The 13,201-nt window shown below is 40.1% G+C and overlaps 1 protein-coding gene across 1 annotated transcript in view; it reads left to right on the top strand.

Annotated features, from left to right (window-relative positions):
* Positions 1 to 903: 903 nt before the first annotated feature.
* LOC124274930 (tripartite motif-containing protein 2-like) overlaps positions 904 to 13,201 on the top strand; it is a 28,614-nt gene continuing 16,316 nt past the window's right edge. Inside the window, exon 1 of the mRNA XM_046710302.1 lies at positions 904 to 1,003. The gene's annotated coding sequence lies outside the window, so the exon portion shown is untranslated. The remainder of the gene's footprint in view (positions 1,004 to 13,201) is intronic.

The raw sequence follows: 13,201 nt of genomic DNA, 5'->3' as shown, positions 1-13,201 counted from the left end.
ACTTAAATCTGTACTCTGTACACCGAAAGGCCAAAAAGGTCTTGCGTCCTTAACGTTAGACTAACAGTCTCTGAAAATATATTATTGTGATAGAAACAAATAATTAATAGTTAGATGGAAGATCCTGAAAGTGGGGGTAATTATACTCTTTTAATTAGCTAAAGAATTTGGCGATAGGGAAAATAACGTTTAAGGGATTGTTCGACAGACTGTGTTGAAATGTAAATATAGCAATTCGGTGAATGTTAGGTTCATCAGGTTGTGTAACAAATATCACATAAGACTATGTAAATGTGGTCTCCAGCACCTTTGACTTTTTCCCATGAACCCAAAACAACCACACCGTGCACCATTCAACCTTTTTATCCCACGAATCTATCCTTTTCGTCGTGTGCTGTGAATATAAACAATTTTCGTTTGACATTTCAGATGATCTAATTATGCCATATACCGATATAAAAACGGCATGGAAAACTTTAAGGATAATTTCCATAATTAACCCACGCAACTCTAAACGTTGTCAGTCATCTAGCTATTCTCCGACCAAAATGACTGAAATCTGGTCACGTGATGAACAAGGACATTATATTAATATCTATCATTAAATCTGTTGGATTTGGTACAATGGAAGTATAGATATACTGTAACAGTGCGGGGAGTGCCATGCTCGCATCACTTGGTAAATGCTACAATTATGAAAATCACCACTTTCAGTTAAAGGGCCTTCTTATTGTTCATGAGCTAGAACCTTCGTGGATATGTTGTAGGAGTATGTCATCGTAGGAAACAAGAATGATGTCAGATGAATTGTTATTTATAGATATTAAGATAAGGATTTCAGAGGTAGCAGCCTAAATAGGTCAAATGAAACGACCCGGCAGTTGACAGATAGCCACGCATGCGCAGACAGCTCCCGGGACAAAGCTTCAAAACACAAACACGCCGAGTAGAGAGTGTGGCGAGTACAGAGAAAACGTGCATTATTCAACTGGATCCATTAACGGTAAGTCTACACATTTTCCCTGCTAGCATCCTCTCGTTTTCCATCGCCTATCAACCCTTTAACGCCTTGGCTGACTTTCAGAGTCGAAATAACTCGTGCTCTCCAGACGCTCGCCTGATTTACCGAGTACAGTCTGAATGTTATATTCGGTTTAATTCAAACACATGTGTGAAGTGTAAAATACAGTAGGGCACATCCTCGTAAGACGACTGAAAACGACACGGTCGTTTAGCTTGTGATTATGATTTTGTAAATACAACTAGTCTCCTCTCCTTTCGGAACTGTCATCCTTCAATCGCATCAAGGGCTTAGGCGACACAATTATCGATCTATTGAGTAGAGAAGAGCGCTTCGGGTTAATTCAGGGCATATCTGACAGCCCACAATCAGATGGTCACCTGGTCAGATCGCCTCTAGCAGGATGGTCGGTTGATATTCCTGTCACGGATTTGTGATATTCCAGCCAGCATCTCATTGTTTACTATAGGTCAGACCGACCTCTCCCTTTGACCCTGAATAAACATTTTGCGAGAGAACCATTGTGAATGATATCACTTTCTTTCTCACAAGTCGTCCTATTGGAAATGTCGTAACACGAGTTGTGTTGACAAATGATATTAACCTATTTACTCTCATAAATCCAGCCAAATACGGATGAACACCTGGACGTCTATGTCATCACTTCACATCAACATCAAGATACAAGTAGTTTTGTTCGTCAAAAGACCCAGCCTTGAAGTTTAAAAATGTGTTGCAGATGTTTTTATCATTCAGTGTTTGTTACAAATTGTTAAGTAAAATGTTTGAAGCCACTCAGGCATAAGTCGTAAACCTTAGTGTTGAATCAAGACGTTAGTGTCAAGGGATCTATACGTCACTTCCATCCTTTGTCTAGCTCAAATATATCTCTTCCCCAAAATAATTAATCATCATAGTTTTAGAAGCCAAAACCTTTACCCTTTCATTAAACCATTTCAGACGAGGACTTGTCGTACACGGTTTATACCGATAGATAGTCCCTGTATCTTCTCATTTTCTGAATACATTAATAACACACCATATGAGGGTTTTGTTCCGCAAGCTTCCGCCTCGATTGCCACCCCTCGATGTCCAGACAGTGTTCCAGACAAAGCACAAAGACCATTGTTCTACGAGAGTTGCAGTGCCAGTGAAATCAATAATCCCTGTCTAGGGGCACCCTTACGATCTACACGACGTCCCTTTATACCACTAGAAAACATGAATGTAACACAGAATCAAAATTACAATTTAACAGCTGCCTTTGGGGGAAACTGATGAATTAGTCTTCTAAAGTATCATTTCACTATAGTTAATACATAGTCATTTTATTATTTATTAGTCATGTATTCCGAATCGTGGATATATATATATATGCTTGGATAGAGACCAGATGTTATTAAAATATAAAGATATGATTATATTTTTTTATTATAAGTATACAATCTATGTCAACCATGCTGATTTCAAGAGACTATTTGTCGTCTGCTTCAATGATACTGGGAGTGGTTACTCACACAGACATAATACCTCCGGAGGTTATGGACTGTTACCAACTACCCTGGAACGCATGCTGTAACCTACCTATATTGCAATAACTAGTTAGGTTAGTGTGCTTTCACTCCACACAATTCAACAACCGCTGCATGCTTTCCGTTTGTTTGATTATACATTCCTCACATTCATGGGAGTTGGTCGTGGTCATTCATAATGTTAATGTACCCCGAGGGCGGGATTGCGCCACGGGTGACGGAGGGGTAATCAGAAAGTACTAAGGAAGGTAGTAGAAGTGACTAATGTCTTTGGCTAAGCTAGAAATCATCATATATGTGTGTTGTGTTTGGTATCATGTGGAGTCAAATGTTCATCGCCGACCCGGATTTCATTGTTCATGTAAATATTATTGTTGTATAAATATGTCAAAGTAACCCACAGATGTAGGTTACTTTTAATGTACGTATTAACATGAACCAGTTTTGTGGATGGATGATTAAGACTGACTGTCTGAGTTTGGTTTTACGCCGCTTGTAGAAATATTCCAGCAACATCACGGCGGGGGACACCAGAAATGGGCTTCACACATTGTGCCCATGTGGTGATTCGAACCCGGGTCTTCGGCGTGACAAGCCAACGCTTTAACCATTAGGCTACCCCACCGCCCCGGATGATTAAGATAAAAGATACAGGAGGCTTTGTGGGGGTGGTGAAACTAAAATGATTTATCGCAAGATATTGGAGGAGAGGCCTGACATAGCCTCTAGGCTGTTGCGATTCGAGTGCAACCTTACAACTGAGATTGTTCTCAATACAAATTAAATGAATGCAAGAAATTGTTGTTTCATAGGTGTATTCGAAATGTGCATCTTTGTTGAATACATTTTCAGTATTTCTCCGACTGTTTCTTGCGTAGCAACTTTCTGAAAACATTTTACAAGCGTGTTTGTTCCTTTTCCCGACAGTGTACTTCAGAATGTATGATTAAGATGTAACATGTATACTGTGTGATATGTGTAGAACTCGTTAACCCGATTCTGCGTTCAAGAATATTGATGTCTGACCATGATTGACATAGGTGACGATATAACCATCATTGTGCTACTGCCTTTGGTATAGATTTGATATTTGGTTGTACTTGACCTATAGGAAACCCTGTCATATCTACAGTGAACTCTGTACTAGCATACTAGTCAATGTTACGACAGACAAGACATGACAGTGTTTGTTAACATATCCTATTTCAGAATGGAGTTCGATTATTTTGAACCACATTAACAAAATAATCACCACCTCTTCCAAACGTATTGTGGTTAACACGTTCTGCACTTGAAGCAGACGACACTTAACCCTAAGAGCAGACGATACCATCTTTCAGAGCAGACGTCAGAGATTAGGTGTGAACAAGTAACAGAAGATTTTCCATCACACACTGAAGTGTTTCTGTAAAGCTTTTGAAATAACAGTTTGGCAGATCGTGATTGTCACGCATGTACATTCAATCAGAAGTCAGTTTCTGTGTTCACTTATTGTAGGCCATTCAGTTTCCGAGCACGTTCATGACGGTGTACATGCGTAATTGAATTTCTCCCCGCTTTACGTGTAGGTAACCTCAATGGGAGCTATACAGTTTGGAATACGTCCATGACTGAGTACATGGACAGTTGAATGTTTCCCCGCTTTACGTGTAGGTAACTTCAATGAATACTATACAGTTTGGAAGGGATTTATATACCGGAAAGTGGAATTATTGTGAGTCTATTACTGGAAGAGGACCCATTAGCAACGAACACGTTGAAGCAACAGTAAATTACACATTTTCACTTCAAGTAAGCGTAAATCGATTGCAAACTATATTAACTTATGGTTTAATCATATATTACACGTCATTGTAAATTCTCTCTTTGTACTATTCACATAGAAAATACGAAAGAAATAGGCCGTTTTAGTATAAATGATATCTTTTTATCTAGAACAAATTCATGTTTTGCAAATGCTAAACAGATGACTTCTAACATCAAGGTATGTTCATCTATGCAATAGAAAACCAGGCTTTGGCTTGAGAATGCTTTGTCATCTATAAAAAAATCCAAATCAATATTAATAGATCAATCGAAAATAATGTTCTTTTAACGATAGTGTTTAATCATGCAAATGGAAAGCAATTTTCTGTACAGCTACCCACTTTGTTCTCTGGAGTATCTATTGGGTGTATCTGATATTCCTTTAGGACTGGAGGAAATTGGTTGTCGTTTGGTTCTGTCAGGTGTCGCACATAGTCGTCTGCTACATGTGAACAACCAATAAAAATGCAGCCATGCAATCATGTTCATATCCACCCGGCCCGGGACTCGGTTGTCAGCATTGATCTTGGCTGTGACATTCTGAAAGCAAATATGGAGAAGTGTGGGGTTTAATTGTAATCAATAGGCTCTTACAAAGTTGTGCAACAATGGCTCATTTGAGGAAACAGTCAGAGACCATGTCAAGTCGACACAGATTGAACGGTTATCAATATCGACGGCAAGTAACTACGTGCTGTGTTTTTTAAGACACTGCTTCACTTCAGGTTGGGCGAAGTTGGATAGAAGGATACTGATGGGTTTTTTTAGTTATCGAATATTATCTCTGGCGTGTGTGCACTGTTTTACAGCCAATGTAGTGTCGTTGTTTAATGTCTTTTGTGCAGTTGTATACGTCGCGTGTATAATTCCAGGTGTCAACGTGTTTTTTATCTTGTTCAGGTTGTCAGTACTGTAGCGTCCTGTAGGCTTGGCAGTTACCTGTGATCGTGGATTCGAATCCTGGAACGACTTGAGCATATTAGTAGGTTGGGCGGCGCCATATTTGTGATCTTTTGTTTCTCCAAACTGGTAAACGTGTAAGGCTATGAATTTGCCTTGATCTTTCATGTGAAGCTGACATGTCTTCGTGTAACGGAAATACTGTTCAAAGGGGTATAAAACAGAATCCTCTTACTTATTCACACGTCCCTGCTATATATTTAAATTTTGCGAAATCGTATTAGTTTGATTATTGCATTACCATTCCAGTAGGACATTGTATGTATGAGGTAGTCCACCCGTTACAACAGAAGCAAATCTGGAACATAGATTACAAGATACGTTCACTGGATATCATCTTAATAGCTGATAAGCTCATTCGTTGTATCTAGTTGCCATACTTGTCTGCTGCCTACTATGTCGGTCTAACCAATGGATGTGACAGCTGACAAGTTAGAAGCCGAAACGTTGTTATTTCGAGGGTCCGCAACACCTCACCAAATGAACCTTAGTCCAAGGTATACTTGACATTCCATTCGCGGCTATATGATCACTGCGACGTGGATCCACATTACCATTCCCCTCACAAATAGCTTACCATGATCATATGACTGGACCTTAAAAGCTTTAGACGACATACCAGCTCATCGATTCACGACTGTAAATTTACCTATTAAGACGATACACTGTGTTGCAAATGTCCTACCCCATCGAGTTGTAACATTGGCCTAATTTCTACATTGTACTTACAACATTATTTTTAATGTTTTATTGTTCCAGTGACCTAGTATTTGAGGATTGTACCCCACATTATGTTTGATTTCATTTAGATCGTAATCTGTCATGCTGAGGTTAATGCAATCATCTAATCTATGGCATATATTTTGACACTATTGCTTACTAGGATAGCCCGAGGAACAAATGTACTGTACAATGTAAATGACTGTTCTAGTTGGTTGAAATGTGACACATACATTTGTTGGCAGGTGGTAGCAGCTGTTCCACACATTACGGACTCAGAATAGAATAACGAAATCAATGTTCAACTGTCAGTGGCCAATACAACCTCTGCAGTGTGAACCTTTACAACGCGGCCCTTCGGATTTCTAAAGCGTCTTCAGTTTGTTACCTTCCGAAACACTAATCATTAAATATAATACGGTTGGTGTTTGATTCTGAAATTAAAGTACCCCAAACTCGGAGCAGTTAGTGTTTCCCATGAATTTGAAACAATCTTAATAATTCTAGACATGTCTATTATACAACATTATTGTTTTTTGTTCCTAGTTTAGGGTTATATTAGACATCATGAACATATAGAAATATAGAAAGGAAGCTGTAATAAGCAAGATCCTAGAGTCATTAACTACAATACATTACTTTTTCATTAGATGCATATTTGTAGTGGCCCTAGAACTCACACCCTCAGTGTTATCCCTGAATTGCATTTGGCCCCTCCCCTAGAAACGTAGTGGAGACTGATGTTTCTGCTGCAAGAGTAGGCCACACTATCTATACGGTGTAGCTGTATTCATCAAGGTATTGTAGTTGTAATGTAGCTGGATGTTATATCGGTCTCACATCTGATACAACTCTGTCACCAACATCTGTGGCCAATGATGTCATGTGCCGTAGAAGTTTGTATGTCAAGACCAGTTTAACTATGGATTTTGTTTTTACTTGTTGCTGTTTTTAGCAAATGAAAGCATATTCTTTGGCTCAACTTTGCTCGTAGACCAAGCTCAATAAGTGTTTTGTCTTGTCAATTTGACGTGTATTATTGATGACGTGATGTCTGATCGGATGATCAGCCTTGGTACCTGTAACATATATATCTTGTTCAGAACGTTCTGCTGGCATGTGATACTCTAGGTCGGTGATAAATGTCCTTATCACTGATATATTACTGCAAGCCACTGAGAGTAACTACTTGATCAGGTCAAGTTTTGTTCAATATATACTCATGCCAATAATGGTTGTCACCCCCTTCAATTTTTTCATTGGAGAGGGTGTGTGGGGTTGGGGGGTGGGAGGGGTGACAACCATTATTGGCATGAGTATAACACTTTTGTTACCCCTATAAAAGGGAGTGAGTATAATTTCATATTCCAGCAATACCAGAAAAGGCCCATACTATGTTCACTTTTGACTTCAATAAGTTTAGACGTCCTTCTGAAATGTTAAAACCGTTGTTATAGGCGCTTATTCTGCCATGACTGACGGGCCTGCTCATATCTAATGTTGATCAGAAGCTTCAAATCAGAAGGCCATGCCTCGGATACGAGCAACCTCGCCGCTCCAGGGGAATTGTATTTTACTGCTTACTTCTTATCGTTGGGTCGTATCAAATACTTACACAAAACATTTGTTGGTACTGATATTCTGAGTTAACATTCCAGTCCTCAGACACGATGTTTGTTCAAACAGACAATAACAAGGTGGTTGGTAGCTTGCAGACGTTCGCGTTTGAAACAAGAACCATATTCTATTGTGTGATATAGTTTTCAAACTCTTTGTCATAGAAAAACCTGTTATTCAATACGATAAGGTAAATGCTTGAACGGCATTGTTTAGTTAACACTCAGCCACAGTCGTAACTCGTATTTCACCCTGTTGTGGCGGTGTTGTGACGCAACAGTTTTCCTATGTACAGGATATATTTACCCTGTGACTAAACTCACACTTAGGGTCGCTACACACCCAATACGCTACTGACGCTACTGGTTGTGGGAAAGTTCAGGAAATAAAGAAAGCACTTGCCCTCCTCCAAAACGTTACGATTTTTATGTATGCATTTCACTCGAATGTTTGATATGATACGCGGAGGTTTGTTCCTCGGAACGATCGCAGCGCTGTTGTGATGCTAACTTCCATATTTTATCGTAGTGAGTGAGTGAGTTTAGTTTTACGCTGCTTTTAGCAATATTCCAGCAATATCACGGTGGGGACACCAGAAATGGGCTTCACACATTGTACCCATGTGGGGAATCGAACCCGTGTCTTCGGCGTGACGAGCGAGCGCTTTAACCAATAGGCTACCCCACCGCCCCTATTTTAACATTGATTTACGACTGTCGCTTTGATGGATAATATGCTGTCCCAAGGAAAGGGCTCATTTGTTAACATCATATTCCATTCAGTTTTAGTATAAATTAGCAGTACGGGGGAATAGAACCCGGGCCCACCTGCGTGACGATAGAACGATTTAACCACTATCTACCCAACCGCTCTAACAGTACTATAAGTTACTGACTTGGGCTTACATTGGACACTGTTTCAGTCATGTCACGGCGTGTAAGCTAAATGTGACGTTTACCCCTTTGTTGAAAACCATGCAGACGGGTATGGTGTTACTACTTTAGGTGGCATTTAGAAGCTTGTATGATGAAAAGGAACAGTCAACACATTTTATGGATAGACAACTTCTTCATAGCAATAGATGCGACGTTTCGATGTAGATCCTAACACCGTCTTCAAAGAAATGATGTGGTATTGGGTTTATAGACCTTGAAACATGAGCAGAACCAACGACCATAGGGTTCTGGCACGTCTAAGGGACGCAACTCCTCACCGCGAACTCCGACAGTTTGGACTTTGCCATCCTCCAGTAGAACTATAGGGACCCAGTTTATCTCTGAGTGCATAATATGCTTGCATGTTCACTGCACGCTTTCTTAACAAACTGCACATACCCATTTAAAAATTAAACTCCAAAACATAACTGTACAGAGTAGAAGTGAGTGTGTATGGTTTTGCGCCCTTTTAAGCAATATTCCAGCAATATCACGTCGGGTGACGCCAGAAATGGGCTAAACACATTGTACCCATGTGGGGAATCGAACCCGGGTCTTCGGCGTGACGAGCGAACGCTTTAACCACTAGGCTACCCCTCGAGTAGGAACTATACAGACCAGTCTCGATCAGCTGATCAGAATTAACCGAACGCTAGTTTAATGGAGTGTTGTGAACTATTCTAATTTGTAATTGTTGCCTGCAGTATTTGTAGTCAACCTGAGGAAGGTGATGGCTACTTTTGTATTAACCTGTGGAGGTCCGGGTTAGAATTGGTCTTCAGCAACCCATGCTTGTCGTAAGAGGCGACCGACGGGATCGGGTGGTCAGGCTCACGACTTGGTTGACACTTGTCATCGGTTCCCTAATTGCGTAGATCGACGTTTATGCTGTTGATCACTGGATTGTCAGGTCCAGACTCGATTATTTACAGCCCGCCGCCATATAGCTGACATATCACTGCGTGCGGCGTAAAACTAAACTCACTCAATAATTTTGTATTATCATATCAGGGCCTGGATTATGTAAACTTTGTTTTGCATCTTTGAATTCATTGTCTTAATTAAGAATGTTTATATCTATGAAATTGTCACCCATAATATTATAACGTACGTATATCAAGATTGAAAGTTAAAGTACGCCCATGGAACTACATCCACAAGGCGCTTGCATACATGTGTAAATAGCCCATCTATCATCACGCTTCTACGCATCAGACCGTGACGCGCAGGCGGCCAGCCAGGTGAACCAGTGTCGCGTCGTGTGTTACGGCTGACGTATGTATGTAGGTACATATCTACATCACATGACCGCTCCAAAACTGGCGTCCTCATCCACGTGGACGAGTTAATTTGAATTTGACCAAATCAGTTCACAGGTGGAGTTGCTGTTACCTGACACCAAGTGCAATTATTTGGCGCTGCTTGCTACACAGCGAAATTACTGGGTCGCACATACGGAATTGTTATATGGGGCGTGTAATTTGTCAGTTGAAATGTTTTATGGCTGGGACCTTAACTTTAATGAAGGCGTCGGGGCATGTGGTTTTGATAAGCTGTCGCCACTAAAACATTAAATTGACTTGTTGAAGCGGTTTTCAATCTTGCTGAATATTTACTGGTAATTGATTTCTGCATGGCCTCATTTTGAATACAGTAGAGTACGTTTATAACGAGATGACAGATATAACGCGAGTTGTGCATGTCAGTCGAAATGGGTATAACGAACTACGGTTATGCCGAAGTAAACATAACCGAGCCTTACCGTTATCACCTTAGTTCACTGTAATCTCTGTGGATGTTGTTGCCGTATATTATGGTTCTACTACTACCAAGCAGTATTTAATTAAGTTGGTTTGGTTTATTGTCGCGTTGGACATTAATCAAATTAAAATGAAAATACAACAGAATTAAAAGCTATATGGTTTTAGTGAGTGAGTTCGTTTAGTTTTACGCCGCCAATAGCAATATTCCAGCTATATGGCGGCGGTCTGTAAATAACCGAGTCTGGATCAGACAATCCAGTGATCAACATCATGAGCATCGATCTAGGCATCTGGGATACGATGACATGTGTTTTTAATACAATTATGTTAAGGCGTGTTCGTATGAGAAAACAGCAGAGACTGAAAAGATGCACGTTTTAGACGTTTGTAACTTCAGTGAAAGCTACAATCATGGATGTAGAGCTGACGAGCCTAGTCACTTATTCAGAGGAGCCATGATCACCGGATTCTGTCACGGCCAAGGGACGCAACTCCGCACTGTGTGTAGAGATTATTAAAAACGGTCAACATCAGTACGGTTTTTCGTTTGTTCCAGCGACTGTCACCCAGCACCTAATACATAGTGAAGCAAGATGTTAAAAGGAACTATAGTTAGAAAAGATACTAATATATGATTCATTATAATCAATATTTCCCCCATTACTAACGTGTTTCAAAGACCAGGACAAAGTTCAATAACGACCTAATCGCAAACCTGAGCAAGCGCCTCACGTCTGTGGCAGACGACAGAGATCAAAGGGAGATAACTCTAATACTTTATAGTCACAGGAAATCCTCCTGCTACACGCACCGTTGCGTATAACCACAATATTGTCACAAACCGAACATATCTGGTCCCAAAGTGTGCTTTTTACTCGTGTACCTTATTAACTACGCGCACAGTCATTTTGATTAATGAGAAACATTTGATTTTTTTAAACATCTCAGTGTCTTCAGGTGAGTTCATATTTTTTCAGCCCGGGGCAGATCAAAACACACTTTATCCTGAACAGTTTCCTCGTACCCCCAGGTAAAATGCATAACACCTTCCTCAGTCCCTATCGGCGTTTAAAGCAGCAAATAAGTGTTTGGAGTAAACGCCATGTTTGGAAGTGCATTTTGTAGGTTCAGAGACAGTTCACATAATTTTTGCATTGTATTCCCCACACGTACAAAAACATTTACGATCGTTCTATTTCAAAGAACAGGGAAAATTCGTCCTCAAAAGGTTTTTGCACAGGGTTACTGCATGTAAGGCATTAGAAGGCTAAGCTTTCCAAATGTCTTGTGGCAGACATGTAGACATGTAGGTTTTTTATCATAAGAGTTTCACTCTGCAAACGGGATTTGCGCAATCTGCTCCCCTGTTTGCTCAGGCAAATGCTTGCCTAGCCATTGCACGTGTTTGTGGTGAGTGTCTTCCGTGGGTCAGGATATGATCATCTTTTCTCAAACATTATCGCTGAATACTAACGATAAAGACATACATGCTTATTGTACCTTACAAATAGTAAAATAGACTCGACTTTCAGCAGGGTATTCGTATGATGATGGAAAGGAGCTTATCTGTAAATACAAATTATTTTGACTGATAAAGAATAAACAAAAGATATGGCTATTATGTTTACAGTTGGAAGTACACATCAACCAGAAATATCGGCATCCTCTACTATCAGTATGTATGTATACCGTGTATTGATTATATAGCACTCTCCAGCCAAGCAGCATATCGATATACACGCCCGCTCTTCATCTTTAATGTATAGCATTGAATGAGTCAGTGCAAGTTCATCGCTTTAAGTGTTTCCCTTACTAAGCATATAATAAAATCAATAAAGTACTGAAGTTTTCAGCCACCCTGTTCATGTAGATGACAGTGACGTCATGCTTGATATACATGCCAATGGTGGTGTACTAGGGTAGTCAGTAAGAATCTTATTTTCCTAGAAGGGTCAGGCCAATCAATGGCCAGAGTTGATATTACGATGACATTCAAGGTGACATATACAGCTGGAAACCATTTTGAGCACATATATTTTTCTTGCACATATCGAAATTCCATTTATCTTCTGTTCATATCTACTCATGACCCAATGCCTATATACCAGACTCCTCTTTGGAACCTGGTAATTGTGAATCCTCTCAAATGCTGTGGGGTAGCCTAGTGGTTAAAGCGTTCGCTCGTCACGCTGAAGACCTGGGTTCGATTCCCCACATGGGTACAATGTGAAGCTCGTCACCCCGACTCACTCAAGTGCTGTGCTATTACACGGGTATCTCCAAATAATTGTTCCATTTAGAGTACAAATAAGTGTTAGCATAAAGCAATATTTCCAAAAGTATAAACTTTGAGAATCTATGATCATGTTAAAATAGATTGTTTATATTTCTTTCATAATATAATTTTCAACAGTCACTCAGAGCCATTCCTTTAAGTTTTAACGTCACAGAAACGGAGTCGGCAAGTGAGGGCAAGTTCGTTTATGATTAATTAGTTGCAGCCAAACGTTGATGTCAGGCGTAAGGTTGAGGGAGGTTGCCTCACCTCTCCTCATGCATGAAGCACGACAGTGTTGATAGCCCCAGGGTAACGAGAGTATAATGACGATATCTCGCATGGGTAATTTCAAGAGAAGTCAAAGACAAATATATATCTTGGAGCTGTTCGGATTGGCTATGTACTGAAGCGCAAGGTGCTTGTCTCGAAATGTTATATTTGGGATTACACTTTCTCAGTCAAGTACAGACTCTTGTTCTTTAGTTGAGTCAGGCACTTAATCGCCAGCACACACAAAGTAGCCATCTAACCCACACAGCTTCCAAAACACATGTGGTATTCCTTATGCA

This window comes from Haliotis rubra, unplaced genomic scaffold (genome assembly GCF_003918875.1).
Source record: "Haliotis rubra isolate DU_JTF1 unplaced genomic scaffold, ASM391887v1 Scf196, whole genome shotgun sequence".
NCBI classification, from domain to species: Eukaryota; Metazoa; Mollusca; class Gastropoda; order Lepetellida; family Haliotidae; genus Haliotis; species Haliotis rubra.
The sequence above is the reverse complement of the archived record's forward strand: the minus strand, read 5'-3'. Positions and strand labels throughout refer to the sequence as shown.